At 39.0% G+C, this 18,889-nt stretch overlaps 1 protein-coding gene across 5 annotated transcripts in view; it reads right to left on the minus strand.

Annotated features, from left to right (window-relative positions):
• Positions 1-18,889, minus strand: part of SYTL5 (synaptotagmin like 5) — a 75,390-nt gene that overhangs the window by 50,868 nt on the left and 5,633 nt on the right. The window contains exon 1 of one of the 5 annotated variants that reach the window (XM_081004373.1): positions 4,320-4,389. The exons of 3 other annotated variants lie outside the window; for them this stretch is intronic. The gene's annotated coding sequence lies outside the window, so the exon portion shown is untranslated. Of the gene's footprint in view, positions 1-1,191; positions 1,293-4,319; positions 4,390-18,889 lie in introns of those variants that run through there. One more of the 5 variants, XM_081004371.1, reaches the window with a different exon arrangement.

The following is an 18,889-nucleotide window of genomic DNA, read 5'->3' on the forward strand; positions in this document are numbered from 1 at the left end:
TCTGTATTCACTTTTTCTTCTTAATCAATATACAACAGATCTCCTGGAGCAAGGGTGCTATTTTTAGGGTACATGTGAAGTGTTAAGTGGGTGATTCTTTAACAGATTTGTAGACTAGGTAAAGCAAATGATCAATTATTACTTGTGGTACTCATTTTTGTCATGTGTGAGCATGATCCATGATAAATGGTTCATTATTGCGTAAACCATTCTTGGCTTGTCAGTTTGCACACTAAATTGATGGTGTATTGAACAGAGATATTTCCATATGTGAAACGACCATGCTGTGCTGTTTATTAATACACTGAATAATTTTTAGTTTTTGCTTCCTTAGATATAAGCAGGGATTCTCCAAGAGTAGAACAGGCAAGTAAGAACAGTCTGACTTCTGGTCAACAAAAGCATTAATAAACTGCCTCAGTATGCACTGCGTACATAATCAATCATATTTATAAAAAATGCCCCCTTGTTGAAGTCTCTGTCTAAACTATGATTCCAGTTTATTGCTAGAGGAAAAGCCAACATACCAGTTTAAGTGTCACAGGTAAAACAGAAGTAATTTTACTGTGCTCTGTTCAAATTAGTAATAAAATTCCAAAAATAGCCTTGCTGTGAAAGGACAACGAATTAGGATCATTCCTGATCTACATTTATATCATTTAATCGGGAATAACATTTAATCGGAAAGTATTCTAATATTTTTTTATCAAACCTTTATTAGGTATTACGAATATAGGCCATCATAAAACATATATATATATATATATAATTTTCATTGGAATTTATTCTCACTAAATAGTGCCATTCACCATTCTGAGAGATACTACTGATAAAAACTCACCCACCCTTGCATTTACTTCCAGGTTAATGCCAGACAGGCAGAATCTGGTATTTTCATTGTGCCATGATGTATTCTAATCAGTCAACTATGCTATAACAATGCGATACTTTAAGATGGTATCAGAGAAACTATAACCTTAAAATAGCCCAGCTTCATTCACTGAGACATCAGGAAATAAAACAAAACAGGCAGTAAACTTCCTGTTCAGTTAAAGAAGTCTACAGTTATAAGAAGCATTCTTACAAAACCTTTTTCTTAAGTCTTATTTTGCTGGACAGTAGGACAAGAGCTACTGAGTGTTTAAAATGAGAATAAATCTTCAAATGGCATTCTAAATACATAGGTCTTACCATATCCAGAGTGCAAACAGCTGAAGTACTTCTGGTCAACTTAGAGAGGACTACTGCAGTGGACTCTTTACAAAACTAGAAAAACCAGCTGTTCTTCCACCGGCAATCTGTTTGCACAAAGCACACACCCAGCAGCGTGATGCAATATTTGCCACCAGCGCCTGGTTATCAAAAGTACAAGGAACTACCTGCAGCACCAACCTAATGAATTTTCAAAGGAAGGAATGAAAGTCTTCCATCTTTTTAGAACCATCTTCATCAAGCAACAAAGTAAAAAGCTGTAATGTCAGTCGTTCAAGGAGAATTACTAACTACCATTTATAATGCCCAATCATACAGATGTAACTGATTGCTTTGAAAATGTAAAAAGTGGTTAGGTCTAGGAAGCTGCTCTATACCAAGTCAGGCCATTCCATCCATCTAGCTTACCAGGAGTGTTTCCCAGTCCTACCAACAGACTGAACTTGGGACCTTCTGCATGAAAAGCATATGCTCTGCTCCTGAGCTATGGCTCTAAGGTCTGAACTAGTCAGATCACCAGAAGGAATGCCACTGCATTAGTACTGCACAGTGGGTATTTCAGTTTGTATGAAGCATTTACAACAGAATACCACAGGTGTTGTTCCACTAATGGAAGGCATCCATCAACAGAATGAGGAAGTGTGTGTGTGTGTGTGTGTGTGTGTGTGTGTGTGATTATCTCCTCCACAAAATATACTGATTTTGAGGAGGCTCAATGAAGTTGAAAGGGAGAGGATGCATTGGCAAAAACTGCCTCACTCCCCATTCCACTGATGGATGTCTTCTATAAGCAGAGCGACACTTGCTAGATGCCACTCTTCTATTTTATTTTCTAAAAAACCAACAGATCACTTTTCTGAGGGAGAAAAAGCACATACATAAAGAGAGTAAAACAAACAAAAAAATGAACCCCCTAATTTAAAAGTACCCTGTGAGGTAAGAGAGGCACTTTACTATGTTAGGACAAACCATCAAAAACTGGAGTTCAAACTAGCATTGTTTCCTGTTTTGTAATGCATATATGACTATTTTCATTCACGCCAGATAGTATTTTGTTTTTATAAGTGGGGCATATAATGGACATTTAAAAAATCTGATAGATTCCTCAGCACTCTGGGAAATTTCCCAGTGGTTAGAAATGGCAACCCTCCTGAGGCTCCTAGTCTCATTGTGCAATGGCGACACAAGGGACCATCCATAGGATCGCTTCAGAGCACCCTCTCTTGACACTGTACAGCCTGCAACATGCCCTGGTAGTCAACAAAACAGAGGAATATGCAACAAGCTGGATTATGGCTGCAGCGTGAATAGCATTAAGAGTTATTGGAATGCCAAACACACACTCCTTAGCTCTGCAAGTGGAGCCTTCATTATACTAAAACGGCCAACAGCATGGCTTTTAAATATATCAAAACATGTTGCGGGACTGTGGTATTATGTACACTTACTCCAGAGTATACCCTTTTGAACCTAATAGGACTTCCTTCCAAATAAATGAGCTTATGATCAACTGAACAATGTTCAATGTAACTAATTGGAATAAACAGTTCATGTCACTGCTGGATCACAACAAATAAAAAGTAACCTTTTTGTATGAACATATTGATGTTCAGGCTGTCAGGTGGAGACAGTGTCTTTATACCCAGACAATGTTTAATTATCAAATACTGCAAAACATTTTTTAATGGTTAGACATGAAGGCATGGTAAAGAGTTGAAGTAACAAAAAAGCCCATCATTAAACAAACACCGCAATCTTGCTAGAATTCCTATTATTTCATCTCCTGAAGTTACATATCAGCAGTTAATACACAGCACCAAAAGGACACTTGTTGGCACATTCATTGCTCAAGTAAAAACAGAAGCTAGAAGCCACTCTTTCATTTTTTTTGGAATTATGCCAGCTTCCCTGGCACGCTGTCTTGGATTCTGTTAGATCAAAGCCTGTGCTTCCAAGCTGTACCAAATTTATGAAACAGAAGTGTGAAGCAGTAGCACATATGTATTAAAATACTAATACTCAGGCTAAAACACTTAATGCCTGAAGATTTTTTAAAAAGCCAATTGAGCTGATAAATACCAGTTAGCTTTAGAAATACAGTATTATCCCCAGTTCCAGAAATGGCAGAAAAAACTATACTCATTTATTTTCTCTCACAAAAAGCCAAGAATAAGCCCCAAATACCTGTGCCTCCCCTCCTGAGGAGGAGGATGGGGAATCCCCAAAATAGAATCATATTACATTGCTAACCAAGTGTGCCATATAATCCCATACATTCTAGATGACGAGACGAAACAATGGGTCCACTTGGAGAGAACAATCAAAAACTTCCCCAAAACAGCATACAGTGGAACCTCTATTTGCGACCATAATCCGTTCCGGAGGTCTGTCCAGAGTTCGAAATGGGTTGCTGGGAGAGGCGCTGTTGTGCGCAGGCACGGGCGGCAATTGCCACTTCTGCACATGCATGACAGTTACTTCCGAGTTTGCCGCAGTCACGACTTGGAACAACCATAAGAAGAGGAGGAGGTTCAACTGTACCCATTTCTCCAAAACAAACTAAAGAAAATCCCCATAATAGTAAACAGGTTCACACAGTCCATGCCTAAAGCATGGAAGGAAAAAGTAGGCAAACTGTCCCCAGCCTCAGCCTCACTAATTCCCCTGGCTCATCACCCACTATTCCAACATGCAGCACAAAGCCTCCAGATAAAAACCTGGCAAGCCAAAGGCCTACATCATTTAAAGACTTCTACCCATACTGACACAAACCTACAAGACAAACTAGGGGACACCCAAATACCTTGGCTAATGCAGCACCAACTACACGCCTTCTTGAACAATCCACCAGTAAAATCAGCAGCCACTAAGCCCTTGGCTACCTTCAAAAACCTTCTCCTGACAGCAACGGGAGACGGCAAGGAGATGGTAATCACAGTATACAAAATACTGCTCCAAAATCCCACAAATCCCCATGACGCAATCAAAAACAACGGGAGCACAACATAGGGTATGAAATTTAACCCCACCCAATGTACTGGAATGTGGTCTAAACCTCCCTTTAAATCCATCTCAGCCGAAAGAAGGAAACTCACTCTTAAACTTACCTATAGATGGTACCTAACACCACGAAACTGGCATTGATAAGCCCAGGAGCCAAAATGTTGGAGAGGCTGCACCTCCACAGGCACATACCTTCACATGTGGTGGGAATGCCCCAAAATCCAACCCTCCTGGACAGCAGTCCTACAAGAGATATGCAGAATAACTAACAGGTATTAGAATTCACCCCAGAACTGGCTCTACTGAATATTTTCCAAGATAATAATGTCCATTCACATTATAAAGAGCTTATAACCCACTTACTTTCAGCAGACAAAAGCATCATAGCCAGACACTGCAGAGATCTGTCAGGAGTGAACATGGGCCACTGGTACCAAATAACATGGGAAACAGCCTTCCTAGAAAAGCTAACCAACAGACCGAAACTGACATGGGAAAATAGATGACTTACATGACCCAACCATCCCTCCCCCACTCACAAATGCAAACAAACCTCACTGCAGCCAACTACAGACAACCAACCACACCCTCTCACTACCAAGGAAATGTAAAAAGTGAATTGAAAGAGAACCTATCCAGTTGACACTGACACAAAACCCCATACATACACTATATAAAAGAATGTAAGTTTCACCACCCCATCTCTCCCCTCTCTTCTTCCTTGATCTTATACTGTATATAACACTAATGTCTCATATCAAATGTAACTGATCTGTAGAAAAGACTTAACAACCTGAAAAAGAGACAATGCACGTACTTTTATAAACCAAGAAAATATTTAATAAACATTAGTTTTTATATAAAAAATACAGTATTATGTGTTCCTCACTTCTCCCAAGTGGTGAGAGGTTTCAGGAGGAGTATTAGCTTGGTTTAGCTTCATTTGGACGAGAGAACACTAGACACATATTATGCTTTCGTAATATTTGGCTTATTTACAAGTGGAGCACAGGTGGAGGCAAGCAGCATGTGAACTCCTATCAGGCAGCAGATCCTCTGCCCCACTTCAGGTCTCCAGAGAAGCACCTACAATCCCAAGATGCTTCCAGCCTCTAGCTCGCTCATATTCTGCTCCTGCCTCTGTGGATTTCAAAATTTCTCATCTCGGCCCTAAGCTGCTCTCTGAAAGGGAATATTTGACAACAACACAGAGATGCACTGCATCGTAAGCAGACTTTCCCCACATTAACAGATGGAAGATCTCCACAGGAGAACCATGTACATCAAGGGAAGGGCATGAACATGCAGCCCTGACCCCCTGACCCTGCTCCACAGTTTTGCACTTGCATGTTGAGGTCAATGCCTGAACATGCCAACAGTGTGCGGAGAAAATAATATGTGCAACTTAAATTGTGATGAGTGTGACACAATCTAACAAACTGACAGAATGCTATCCCAAACCTCTACACTGCTTTAAGTTTTTAATATTTATCTCATTTCCCATTGAAATGTAGTAGTTAAAATGGAAATTCAATGACAGTGATGAAGCACAAGGTATATAGTTTATCTCAAAAAAGACAGGTTTTAGTTCAGTACAAATGCTGCAGGCAAAACAATAAGATTGAGGTGAGTTATGCCCAAGCCTTTTTTCCCCCTTCTCCACAGGTGATTTAACACCACAGATGTTTTTTTGTTTCGGAGCAGAAAATGAGTAACATTTGTTACACGGTTCTGATCAATTTAGCTTTGAGTAATAGGTTTTATCTGGCCAGAATTATCCATATGTCATTCTGTATTTCTTTACAAATCCATACAAAGTATGTCCTCAAATGGTACGTGACAGCAAAAGGTTTGTCTTCAATTTAATTTAGAATTGTTTAGCAACCTGCTTTGATGGTGCAACTCTGCAGTGAACTATACCAATTTGTAGGTCAAACACAGCTTGAATCAAAACAATGGCAGAAGACCCCAGGACACAGGGCTGTTTGCATATCACAGCGTCTCTAGAGTACCAAGTTCTTCCTGGTAGAAGGGAAGCAGGTAGTGCTCAAGCAGTGAAAGTTGCTACCTGAAAGAACTTGGACACATGACTTTGTTTCCTAAGGACACTTTTTGGTAAGTATGTCTCAAATCAATCAGACTTGTGTCCAAGTAAAAGTGTTTGGGAGGATAGAACACCAGCATGTGAAAGACTCACATGCACAAATAACTTCATATTTTCCCATAAGAACAAGTGATGTTTTAGATTTCATTAAATCTTACCCCTTCCTCCCCCCTTATTATAAGGGGCAACATTATGTTTTAGAGAAAGGATTGATATATGGGCGGGGTATAAATAATAAATAATAAATTATTATTATTTATTATTATTATTATTATTATTATTATTGCAATCAACTCTATCCACAAGAACAACTGCACCATGAACACAGCAACCCTGTCATTGGCCTTGTTAGCAAGAGCAACCTTGCCCTTGGTCACCCCAGTCACTGAGAATCATGCCTGTCCATCTACACAGTTCCATCCTCTGGGTTCAATTTCTCAGCAATGCTAGGGAACACAGGAAGCTTCCTTATACCAAGCCAAACTATTTTGTCAATCTGGCCCAGTAGTGCCTACTGTTTTATTCTGTTTTTAGTCCTCTATTGGGAGCTGCCAAGAGTGGCTGGGGAAACCCAGCCAGATGGGCGGGGTATAAATAATAAAAGTTATTATTATTTATTATTACTCTGACTGACAGCTCCTCTCCACGATCTCAGGCAAATGTCATCCCCTTCACCTGCTACCTGACAGGAACACTACAGAGTGAACCCAGGACCTTCTGCATGAAAATCAGGTGCTACACCATTGAATTGTGGTCTTTCCCACACCTACTAGAACTTGACAGAACCTTGGCAAAAGAACAGAGCCCACAAATACAGCTGCTGGCCATTGTTAACCACCAGTGTCTAATTGTAGGCAGTGCCAGGACAAGATGTAGGCTACAGAACAAGAGAGAAATATGGTCTCCTGACATGCAATGCCCATCTTTGTATTAAGTGAATCTCTTTTCACAGAGCCAGTCTTGAATATGCTTCACAGCATTTAAAAAACACACACACACAAAAAACGTTCTGACAGTGTTAAATTCCACAGTGGTTAGAAGAAGATTCTTTCCAGACTGCAGACTACAGCAGTTTGTTAGGTCTTGCTGACCTCCTTTCATTTGCTCAACAGGACATCAATTTGTCTAATTCTACTGCTACATTTGCTATTTGATATCTTTAAGCCAAGAGGATAAAAGAAACAGAAAGAAGTAATGATTGCACACACACAATCTCACATGAGTGTCTTAGCATAAGAATCTTGTTTGGAAGCCAACAGAAATTGTGACTTTACTGCACTACACTCTGAACACACAGAGGGCAAGTAAATACAACAGTGGCAGATCTGTGTATTTAAAAACAAAGCTCTGCCACAATCTTGGGTTTGCTGGCACTAAACCACTTACTGCAGATGGCAAACTTAGGGTCCTCTGTATGGGAGACATTTTTATAACCTGCAGAGTAACAGTTGTTAGCACAGTGAACATAAACAGCTTTCCCTCATGCAAAGGGTGGAGGTGGAAGACATATTATGTCCTTGGTTGCTGAAGAAACCTCCCATATCCCCCACTCTTTTCTGAGAAAGCTTCAGCAAGAGGGATGGAGTTATTGGTGGCATCATGCTTTGAAGCATAGTGTCTCATCCCCTGATGAGAGAATGAACCCATTAGGGTTCTGAGAAGCCAAGTGTTATACATCTTCTCTTCCTTTCTTTTTGTCCTCTCTGGCTGTTAGTTATCTGCCATTAGTGCAAAGTGTTCCCTCTTTGCCCAATGACACATCACTAATGTCTCCACTTGAGGGCTTCCAGCTCTATAAGCATTGAGGCAGAGTTATGTAGTCCTATGCCATGTACTTGCAGTCAATGTTCTCTGAAAAAGGCTTATGTACTCCACGATTAGCTGAATCCTTTCCTCTACTGTGGCTGGTTGGACGGGGGGAGGGGGAGGGAAACACTCATTTAAAAATCTCTTTTAACTTAAATTTGAGAGTTTTAACTTACACATTTTCATATACTACTATTAAAGGGAGGGACTAACCAAGGAACACAGAATTCCAACTAGCTTCTGATCTTCCCTTGCACTGACAGGGTTTTACCAGCAGTAGTTCCCACTGGTGCAACAATGAAGCTACAGAAATGTAGAATCGCTATGCTAGTGTATCTTTAGCCTCCACCAGTACAAGAGGATTAGGAGTGATCCCATCTCCTTCCAATGGATTTAGTTGGGATCACTGTGTTAGCAACTTTATTTATATTCTGTTTTCCCACAGTGTACCCTGCCCAGTTTACAACAACATCAAAAACCATCACCAATATTTTTGAAAAAACTATTTATCATTTCAAAACTCTTATTTTAAAACATGTCTACACAATTTAAACAAAACATAAAATCTTCAATAAACCAAATCAGAACATCCCAAAACATAAATTTAGTATTATGAAAACAGTCAACAGCCTACTAAACAATCTATAATAATAATAATAATAATAATAATAATAATAATAATAATAATCTATTATTTGTACCCCGCCCATCTGGCTGGGTTTCCCCAGCCACTCTGTGCGGCTTCCAACAAAGATGAAAAATACACTAAAATGTCACATATTAAAAACTTCCCTGAACAGGGCTGCCTTCAGATGTAATGAGACTTCCCTCTCTTAACAGCTATGGAAGCAATACTGTTTTCTAAATTTAAACTTATTTTGGAAGCAATACTGTTTTCTAAATTTAAACTTATTTTACTTCACATGGAAAAGACCATTGCATGCATATATATGCATGCCACTTTAACTTATTTTTGATGAGCAATGAAATAAAGGAAATGGGAAAAGGTCATTATCGTCAACGAGAAATCTACTATCAAAATACTAAATGACAGTATTTAAAACATTTCAATCTGGCAATCCAGAAATGTTAATCCTTATCACCACAGGTGGCTATCAAAAACATTAATGGCATCTGGTTACAGATAGGTAGCCGTGTTGGTCTGCCATAGTCAAAATAAAAAAATCCTTCCAGTAGCACCTTTAAGACCAACTAAGTTAGTTCTTGGTATGAGCTTTCGTGTGCAAGCACACTTCTTCAGATATATCTGATAGGCACCTGCAGAACAGAGTATTTTAAAAGGTTAGAGAAAAAGAATCCCAGGTTTACACAATTCTCATAAATAAATGTTCCCTTGTTCCAATTCCCCGTGAAAACAATTGTTTCTAAAGGCTCTTCTGTGGCCTCTGTGAAATATTTAAATAGTTCCGTTTCTCTTCCCTACAGCTCTATGAAGCTGGAACTTCCCTTTCAACAACCCACTCTTGGTAAGCTGACAGCATTTTCTTTGAGGAATTAAAAAGAAGAAGTGCCAGAAACAAATCTTGGGATGAAAACGAATGCACACTTGCTGCCTGTTCCTGTGTCCACTTATTAATGTCTGGGTGATTAATACCAGGCAAGGAAGAGCAACAAGTTATCTTTCTAGAATTATTGGCCTTTAAGCATGTCAGGCTAATGTTAATGAATCAAGTCCTTGCACAGTATTTATAAGATTTAAATTATTCAGTAGCACAGTCTACATGCTCAATACGGCCTTTAGAAAAAGCTTTTTATATAAATTGTTTCAATTTTTGAGATTAGGCTATTAATAAGAAGAAATTAAGCTACACATCTGTTCAATTTCCTTTTCAATACCAAATGGCAGAAATCAGGTTTAGGAAACATGACAAAAATCAGCTGCACTCCTTTAGATGAGAAAACCTGAACTTCAAAGGGCGAAGTACAAGGGCTACATTTGGGCTATGCTTTGCAATTTCAGACATGTTATAGCTCTGAAATAACCTACTCAAAAGATGCAAACAGGGCCTTAGCAGTGAACCACACTGTGATGCAAATAATTTTGTTGCACTAATTTTCTATGACAAAGAAATGTTAAATAAATGGTGGTAGAAAGGATAATTCCACTTACAGATACTATCTGGTTTCATTACAATCAATAGAACTTTATCAACACATCCTACTACACAACATTACTGTACATTGCCTGGAAAATGTTATTCTCTACTGTTAGGCAAAGTATAGAAACTGCATCAGGCAACAGGTGTTGGAGGGCAGGAGCTGCAACTCTCCCTCACTCACTCTCCTAAGGTGTATCTGTTCTTGCTAGATAACAGGCCCATGTATGCTCTGCTGTCTGTCCTAGACCCCCTAAATTCAGGTGTGGTAGAGGGCACTATCCTGTCACCAGTGTTGAAGAAGGGGTGTAGGGGGATGGGTGGGTGGGTGTGCGTGCGCAGGTAGACACAAAACATAGAGTTGGGGGGAAATGTGTTTGTGTATATGTATATGTGTGTGTCTGTGTGTGTGTAGAATGTTCTCTGTTTTCATGCTTAAAATAAAATGGCTGGAACCTCCTCTTCTTCACCTTCACCTTCAGGTGGGTAATGCTTTGTCTCATCTTTGTAAGTACCTTTAAAGTACCCTTGGGGCTTTTTGTGCCTGTTGTTACTGAACTAAGGAAGATTCATAAATGAATTGTCACTGTATAGTAGATATGAAGCGCCCACTAAAACAGGGTGCAAGGAGCAAATAAGGCTTTGTGTTCAGTCCACTTTTTTATTTTAGTGTGGAGTATCTGATGGGAATTTGTGCAGTTGGAAGATCTGTTTAAAAACAGCAAGAACCTAGTATTGAGTAAGATGCAATGCCAGTTCAGTCAGTTGCTTTATATGGAATGGGAGATGCCATCTTGTCCTTAGGCAGCAAAATGTATTGAGTCGGCCCTGCTGTTAGTTAGTTAGTTAGTTATATATACTTGTCTAACAGCTTTACAAGATTCCAATTCTGCACCAACCAAGAGGAACTTGCAAAGCTGAACAGATCTGCACTGTTTGCCTCACGTAGAGGTCATATTTACGGAGGCATCTTGAGTTCAAATTAGGAAGAAATCTCATATAACAAAGTAAACATTTGGCACCAGAACTAAGTCCCTGCAGGGACTGCGGAGAACATCTTGCCCACTGTGGGAAAGGGCTGAGCAACACCTACCCTACCCTGCCAAGAAATTATCACAAATTTTCAGAAGATTGGGGCTTATCATAAGACAGGGACCCTGTTACCATTTGCTAATATAAAGAAGAGTTTCCGAATCTCTTTTTACTTAGAAAGGAACAGTAGTTTTAGGATCAAGAATCTAATATTGCATCTAATTTCAGTATGGAGTTTTCAAGAGATAATAACCTGGACTTCACATGCCAATTTGCGGCTCTCCAGTCCTTTTGCTGCTATACTTTGCCAAGCCAGGCCAGGTTTTGACTTAGCACATTGGCCCAACCCAGGGTCATGGCTAAGTTCTCCAGACTAGCCAATGAGCTGTAGAAAAATCAAGCTCTCTTCCCTCAGTAATGCTTTTTCGGAACCGCTGCTCCTCACTGGCGAATTGCCAGGTCTCAGTAAGTTTATTATTTTTAAAGAGTAATAATGAGGCTTGTCTCCAGCTTACTGAATTGTGTCAGAATGAAGAGTTCTGTCACACTGCAAGTGCTAGTGGTAAAACTGCACAAAAATCTGGATGACAGATGGACAACTTTTCAAATAGAACGATCTTCCAGCTGACGTTTCTGGGTATTTGATCTGTAGTTTAATAAGTCTTCTAATACCCATCAAAATCAGAGTCCTCAAACATGCTAATGTTGGTAGTTTATTCCCTTTTGAACATGGGCTAGTAATAGATATATGTACAAAACCCAATTCTGTAAAACGTTATACCCAGCAGGTCTATATAAGCTCTCCCTTTTCTAACAGAGCCTCTATGCTTTTCACACACAGTATAATAATCTGACCATGAAACTTTTGCTGAAATCAGTCCTCTGGCATAGTGCTTCAGGGCATGACTAGATGCTATGGCCAATCTATTCTAATCTGCCTCCTCCCAAAATTAATAATTGCTGCATTTGTCACCATTCTGGTCAGTTCCTAAATTAGAGGCATTCAGTGAACTGGCAGTGTTAAAACTATCCATGTATAGAAAAGGCCCACTATCAGATAAGGCAATTTAACAGATAAAGTTACTGTGCCCAGCTGTGATCACCAACCATGAGACTATGGCAAGGATTCTCCTAGGAAATGGGTATTTTCCAATAAAAAAATTACCAAATGTCTGGTAATTTGCCCGAATACTTTGTCACAAATGAATATTTATGAGTAAATTAGTTTCTTAGCAACACCAGAATGCTATTCCAAATAAATAGCAGAAACCAATTATGAACCAGAAACCAATGCTTGAAATAAACTTCAGAGGACATACTATCTGTGAAGCTTTGAACTTCCCACATAAATTTCATCCATGAGAATGATGTCCCAGATCCTGAAAAGCCAATCCCATATTGGTTAAAAACTAAAGATCTTCTACAGAGCTGTAATTTTGGACTTGGTCACAAATTTTGTCTGAGGAAAGAACTGTGTGTGGCAGGAGCAGCCCTGTCCTTCTGGCTTGGACACTGTTGCCAGCTCTCCTGCCAGATCTGATTGGGGTGGGGCGAAAAAATGCTTCTGGAGAGGAACTGCTCTCCATCAAGGGCAAGGCAGTCAGAACCACTAGTGACATCAGTGGGAAGTTGATGCCCTCTAAGACATCCAGAATCTTCATAGACAGAACTATATAACTGTATTATAATAACAACAACAACAACAACAACTGTAATTTAAAAATTTTCCCTCCTCCTTCCCATTCGTATTTTTCTCATGTGTCATGCCCTTTTAGATTGTAAACCTAAGGACAGGAACCATCTCAGCACCGATTTCAGTAACTGATATTAAGTATATGTTGAACACTACTGAGTACAAGAGTTCCACAGCAGCTTGAGGTGAGTTGAAGCAGAGAAATGTCAGGTGGTAAGAAGGTTAAACACACCCAATCCCATATATATATTCACAGAGAGAGAGAGAGAGCGCGCATTACCAAAGGTCCAAATGATCCTGACTGCACCTGTTCTTTGCATTTTCACTTTACAAACTATAATGTGCGATGTGAAAAAGAAAACTACTAGAAGAGCCACAATCAGGTCAAGTCTACCATCGTTAAGTGAAACTCAGTACTGTGATAACGGCACCTTGCTTGCACCAGCTCTCAATTTCTCCAGAAACCAACAATGAGAAGCTCAATAGGAGAGCATCTGCTTTGCATGCATTAAGTCCCAGGTTCAATCCTCAGCAACTCCAGGTAGGGCTGAAAATACCCAATTCCTGCAATCCTGAAGAACCACTGCTGCCCAGTGTACAATCTCAGGGTTGTGGGTTCAAGCCCCACATTGAGCAAAACAATTTCTGCATTGCAGGGAGATGGACTAGATGAGCCTTGTGGTCCCTTCCAACTCTGCAAATCTATGATTCTATTATCAGTGGCCTGACTCTGCATTAGGCATCTTCTTAAGTTCCAATAAATGTAACCTTCCTCCTAAATCAAAACTGATGACTCACGCTCTCTGCTGACATCACTCCCTAAATTGCAGCTCTCCCAGCTCTTTCCACAGAATTCTCATGAAAGCTAAGACTACTGAGGAGCAATATGTATTAGAAGAAATGTAACTGAAAGTGAGCATTTCCCTATTTACCTTTCTGTTCTCCACCCTTGTGAGGCTGTGTACACACCATACATTTAAAGCCATTGTCCCTCCCTCAAAAGAAACCTTGAAACTGTAATTTGTTAAGGCTGGTAGGGATTGTTGCTCTATAAGTGGTAGTAAACTACAGTTTCACTGCCACTTTGGGGGAAATATGTTTTAAATGTATGACGTACATGCAGCCTTGGGCTACATACACACAACATTTTAGCCTAGAATCGTCGGAAATTAATTGTTTTCTATTGCATGTTTCTATTGCTGAAAGCACTTCCTCAGAAACTGGTTTCATTTTTTTTAAAAAGATATTTATTGAGATTTTCAAAATGTTACAAAATAAAAATAGAAAAAGAAGAAAATACAAAATAAAAATGGTTAACAAAGTAGAAAAAGGGAAAAACAAACCACTTCCAACAATACAAATACAAATTCAAAATAAGGAAGAAAAAAAAACAGAAAAAAAACAAAAATACACCACAAACATTTAAAAACATTTAAAAACAAATTCATTATTCTCAAATCCTCAACTGTCATTACCTTCTTTCTTTGACCTCCTCCTCCTCCCTTTCTTTGTATCCTAGTTATTAATTATCCCAGCAAATCCTTTCCATATTTCATAATATTCTGTCATTACACTACCTTAAACTGTTTTAATTTTATCTTTCTATAAAATAAAAACCTTGAAACTTAAAGCTTAAATCTTATCCTTACCAACTTCTCATAACCATAATATTCTTTCATAATTCTTTAAACATTTTTGCTAGAGCCAAGTAATTTCATTCTATTTTCATCTTATCTTATAAAAAACCTAAAAACTTAAAACTTAAATCTTATTTTTACCCACTTCTCATAACCATTATATTCTTGCCTAATTCTTTAAACATTTTTGCTAGAGCCAAGTAATTTCATTCCAACATTTTTCTAACATTCATCAATTTTATAAAACAGTCCTAATAGTAAAAAAAAGAAATACAAACAGATCCAATCTTCATCCAGCGTCCCTTCCTCCTGGTCCCGGGTTTTGTCAGTCCTTATTATCCCATCGATCTAGCTCATTAACCTGGCAACCTTATATCCGAGGCCCTCAAGTCTCTTCCATGTCCCTTTCGCAGCTCTTCTTCATATTTGTAACTGTATTTTCCCTTGTCTCCTACTTGTGGTAACTCCAGCTTGGCAATATTTTTGACCCTTCTCGACAAATCAGCCCCTTTTCCATATTCAACACTAAATTCCATGTGGTATTTAAAAACATGTTTCAAAAACCCTCCAAAATTAAGAGCCCCCACAATCCCAAACATCTCACGGCCCATTGCCAGATTTGAAAAGTCCAAACATCCCAGCATAGGGGGGTCAATCCAGCCCCCCATTTCCAAGCCAAACCAAACTTTTTCTTTCCAAATCTGGCTTTTTCCAAGTTCATTTGTCAAGTCCGAAAGCTCATATTCCTGTTGGGCCTGTTCTGTCAGGACACGCTCCTGATTTAATTCCTGGGTGGGCTCCACATATTTTCCCACTGTCTGTTCAAAATTTCCCACTGCCTGTTCAAAATTTCTAGTCGAAGTCGCCATCAAATTCATCTTCTCATGTAACTGTTCCAGTAGGGCATTTGTTTTATAGAAAGCACACAACAGAGCTTCTGAATACATTGTCCTGCAAGGTCAAATGTCTATTCCCACGATTGTAATCTGTAACAGCTGCCGGCTCCCTGGAATTGGTTACAGTTTCACAATCTCCCTCTAGGGGGAAAGCTTCTATTTGTTCTTGCAACAAAGTTTTCCTTTTTAAGATATTTTGTCAATATTTGTTCCTTTAAAATGCGAAGGGAAACAGTGGAATCACTATGTTTCTCTTCTTTTAGCTATCTGTCAAAAACGTTTGTCTCTGGTCAATGAGCTTCAAACGTCAGTCCTGACACCCCGCTCCAGGATCAGGACGGTGGAAAGTTACTTTACTTTAAACTCACTTTAAACAGTCCGAAAAAAGATCCCCCTTCTTCTCCTGCTATCGAAGGGGGGTTCCACAATTTTAAATGGTGAAATCCAATCCTTTAAAGGAGATTTTCTGAGCTCTAGTTTACGTTGTCTTTGCTTTATTCTGTCTACAAAAGAACGGAAGGCTGACTTCCTGTTTAGACCTTCCCGTTCAGTACCAAATTGAAATAAATTTTTAAATCCAATTCCTTTCTGCTTGCAAGTCCTTATTTAAGGTCCAGTTGCTCAAAGCTTAAGTACTCACAGGTGCTTATTTTAGAGTCCAAATTGTCCCAGGAAAAAGGCAGCGCTCTCCGGCAACGGCTATGCGGCTTCGCTCCACGGAAATAGCAGTTGACTCACAGCACCGCGCCACTTCCCCCTCTTCACTTTGGAGCCCGTTAGTGGGTTCCTTTGCGAGTTGGGGGGGCGCTAAAGGTGCCCGCTGAGTCCCATGGTCACAGGCTTCATCCGCCTGTGATTTTTAAAGGGGTCCCTGCTTCGCCGTAGCGGAGAAGACCCGTTTCACGCGGAGCTTGTCCCTCCAGTTCAGAGGGAGTCCGCCATTGCCGATGGCGCCACCCCGGAAGTCAATGGCGCCACCCCGGAAGTTTCATTCCAAAAACAAGAGCTCATAGCAGACTGATTTTGTGTTACCTAACAATGGGTGGTGGGATGGACACCACACCTGTCCAATGACATTGTGAGTGGTGTATATCAAGATCACAATCACCACCTGGGACACCTGCAGGGACGAAGAGGAGTGGACAACCTAATTAAGGGAAGGGTTTTCAAGTGCATATTGAGTAACCACACTCACCCTCACCCACAGCAGAATGTAGAATCCATCTATGTAATGGCGAGTCGACTTAAAAAGTGCTTAGTCAAATTCATTCATAATGATCAAGCCAGTTTCTTACCTAACAGGCAAATAAAAGACAACATAAGACATATAATAAATCTTATTGAATACTTAGAATGCAAGAATGAGATCCCCGCGGTATTAATATTCATTGACGCCGAAAAGGCTTTTGACAATGTCTCCTGGCATTTTCTAATAAAATGTTTGGAAATGGCAGGGATAGAGGGCACATTCCTGGAAGGAATAAAAGCAATTTATTCACAACAAAGTGCTAAACTAATTATTAATAATAACTTAACAGAATCCTTTGAAATTTCGAAGGGTACAAGACAGGGGTGCCCTCTGTCACCTCTTTTGTTTATTATGGTGTTAGAAATAATTACAAATAAGATAAGGAAAACTTCAGAGATACGCGGAATAAAAATTGGAGTGAAAGAATATAAATTGAAAGCATATGCCGATGATCTTATGTTGTCGCTGGAAAACCCCCCAAAAAGCGTCGGTAAAGTGTTAGATTTGCTAGAAGAATACGGAAAGTTATCCGGCTTTAAACTAAATAGAACAAAAACTAAAATGATGACTAAAAATATGATAGAAGAGGTAAAAAACCATCTTGAAATACAGACTGGGATCAAAGTAACTAAAAAAGTAAAATACCTCGGAATTTGGCTAACGATGAAGAATATAAATTTAATGGAAGACAACTACACAAACACATGGAAAGAAATAAGGAAGGACCTGGATACCTGGAATAGAATAAAACTCTCTTGGTCGGGAAGAATGGCGGCAATTAAGATGAGTTTATTACCGAAGTTGCTGTTCTTATTTCAAAATATACCGATAATCAGGGGAACCTCAGTATTTAAAGATTGGCAGAAAGTACTCTCGAAATGTATTTGGCAAGGGAAAAGGCCAAGAATTAGATTCAAATTACTCACAGATCAAAGAGATAGGGGAGGATTTGCGGTTCCAAATTTGAAGTTGTATTATGAAGCCTCGTGCCTTTGCTGGGTTAAAGACTGGATTGTTATCAAAAACACAGATCTATTAGATTTAGAAGGCTTCAACATAAGATTTGGTTGGCACGCTTATTTATGGCGCAATAAGGAAAAGGTCCACAAAGGATTCTCTAATCATATTATTAGAGGGCCACTGCTGGAAGTATGGGAGAGAAACAAAAAATTATTGGAAAGAAATATCCCTTTGTGGTTATCACCTATCGACATCTTAACAATAAAAAAAATAAATACTGAAGGAGAAAGATGGACTTATGAAGATTTGCTAGTAAAAACAGAAAATGGATGGAAGATGAGGAGATAAAAAATAAATTGACAGGCTGGATCCAATTTCATCAAATCAATGCTATGTGGACTGAAGATAAAAAGAATGGGATGAACGAAAAAAAATCCAGATTCCAGGTAGAAATATTAGAAAACAAATCAAAACTCCTATCAAAAATGTACAGCCAGTTGCTTAAATGGGACACTAAAGATGAAGAAATAAAAGAAGTTATGGTGAAATGGGCGATAGACTTTGGATACAACATAGAGTTTGATAAGTGGAAGAAACTTTGGAATAAAGGTATGAAATTTTCGGCATGTACAACACTTAGAGAGAACATGAATAAAATGATGTACAGGTGGTACATCACGCCGGTAAAATTAGAAAAAATGTATAAAACCGGAGACAAATTATGCTGGAAATGCAAGATTAAAGAAGGCAATTTTTACCACATGTGGTGGTCTTGTGAAGTAATTAGAAAGTTTTGGGAATCTATTTACAATGAATATTTAAATATACCTTCACAAAAAAACCCGAGGCCTTCCTTCTGGGGATAATTGGAGAAGAAATTAAAAAGGAAGACCAAACATTTTTCCAATATGCAATAGTGGCTGCTAGAACACTAATAGCACAAAACTGGAAGACATCAAAAATCCCAACTATAAATGAGTGGCAATCAAAATTATTTGACTATATAGAATTGGCAAAAATGACACAGAAAATAAGAAACCAAAAAGGTACAAAGTTTAATAATGAATGGAATAAATTTATGACATATATTGAAACAGATGTAAAAAATCTTAAAATCACAGTAGGCTCGATATAACGCTTGCGACGCAAAGTTTTAAGAAAACGAAACTGCAGATAGGAA

Source organism: Podarcis pityusensis (genome assembly GCF_964106645.2).
Source record: "Podarcis pityusensis genome assembly, chromosome: 4".
Lineage (NCBI taxonomy): Eukaryota > Metazoa > Chordata > Lepidosauria > Squamata > Lacertidae > Podarcis > Podarcis pityusensis.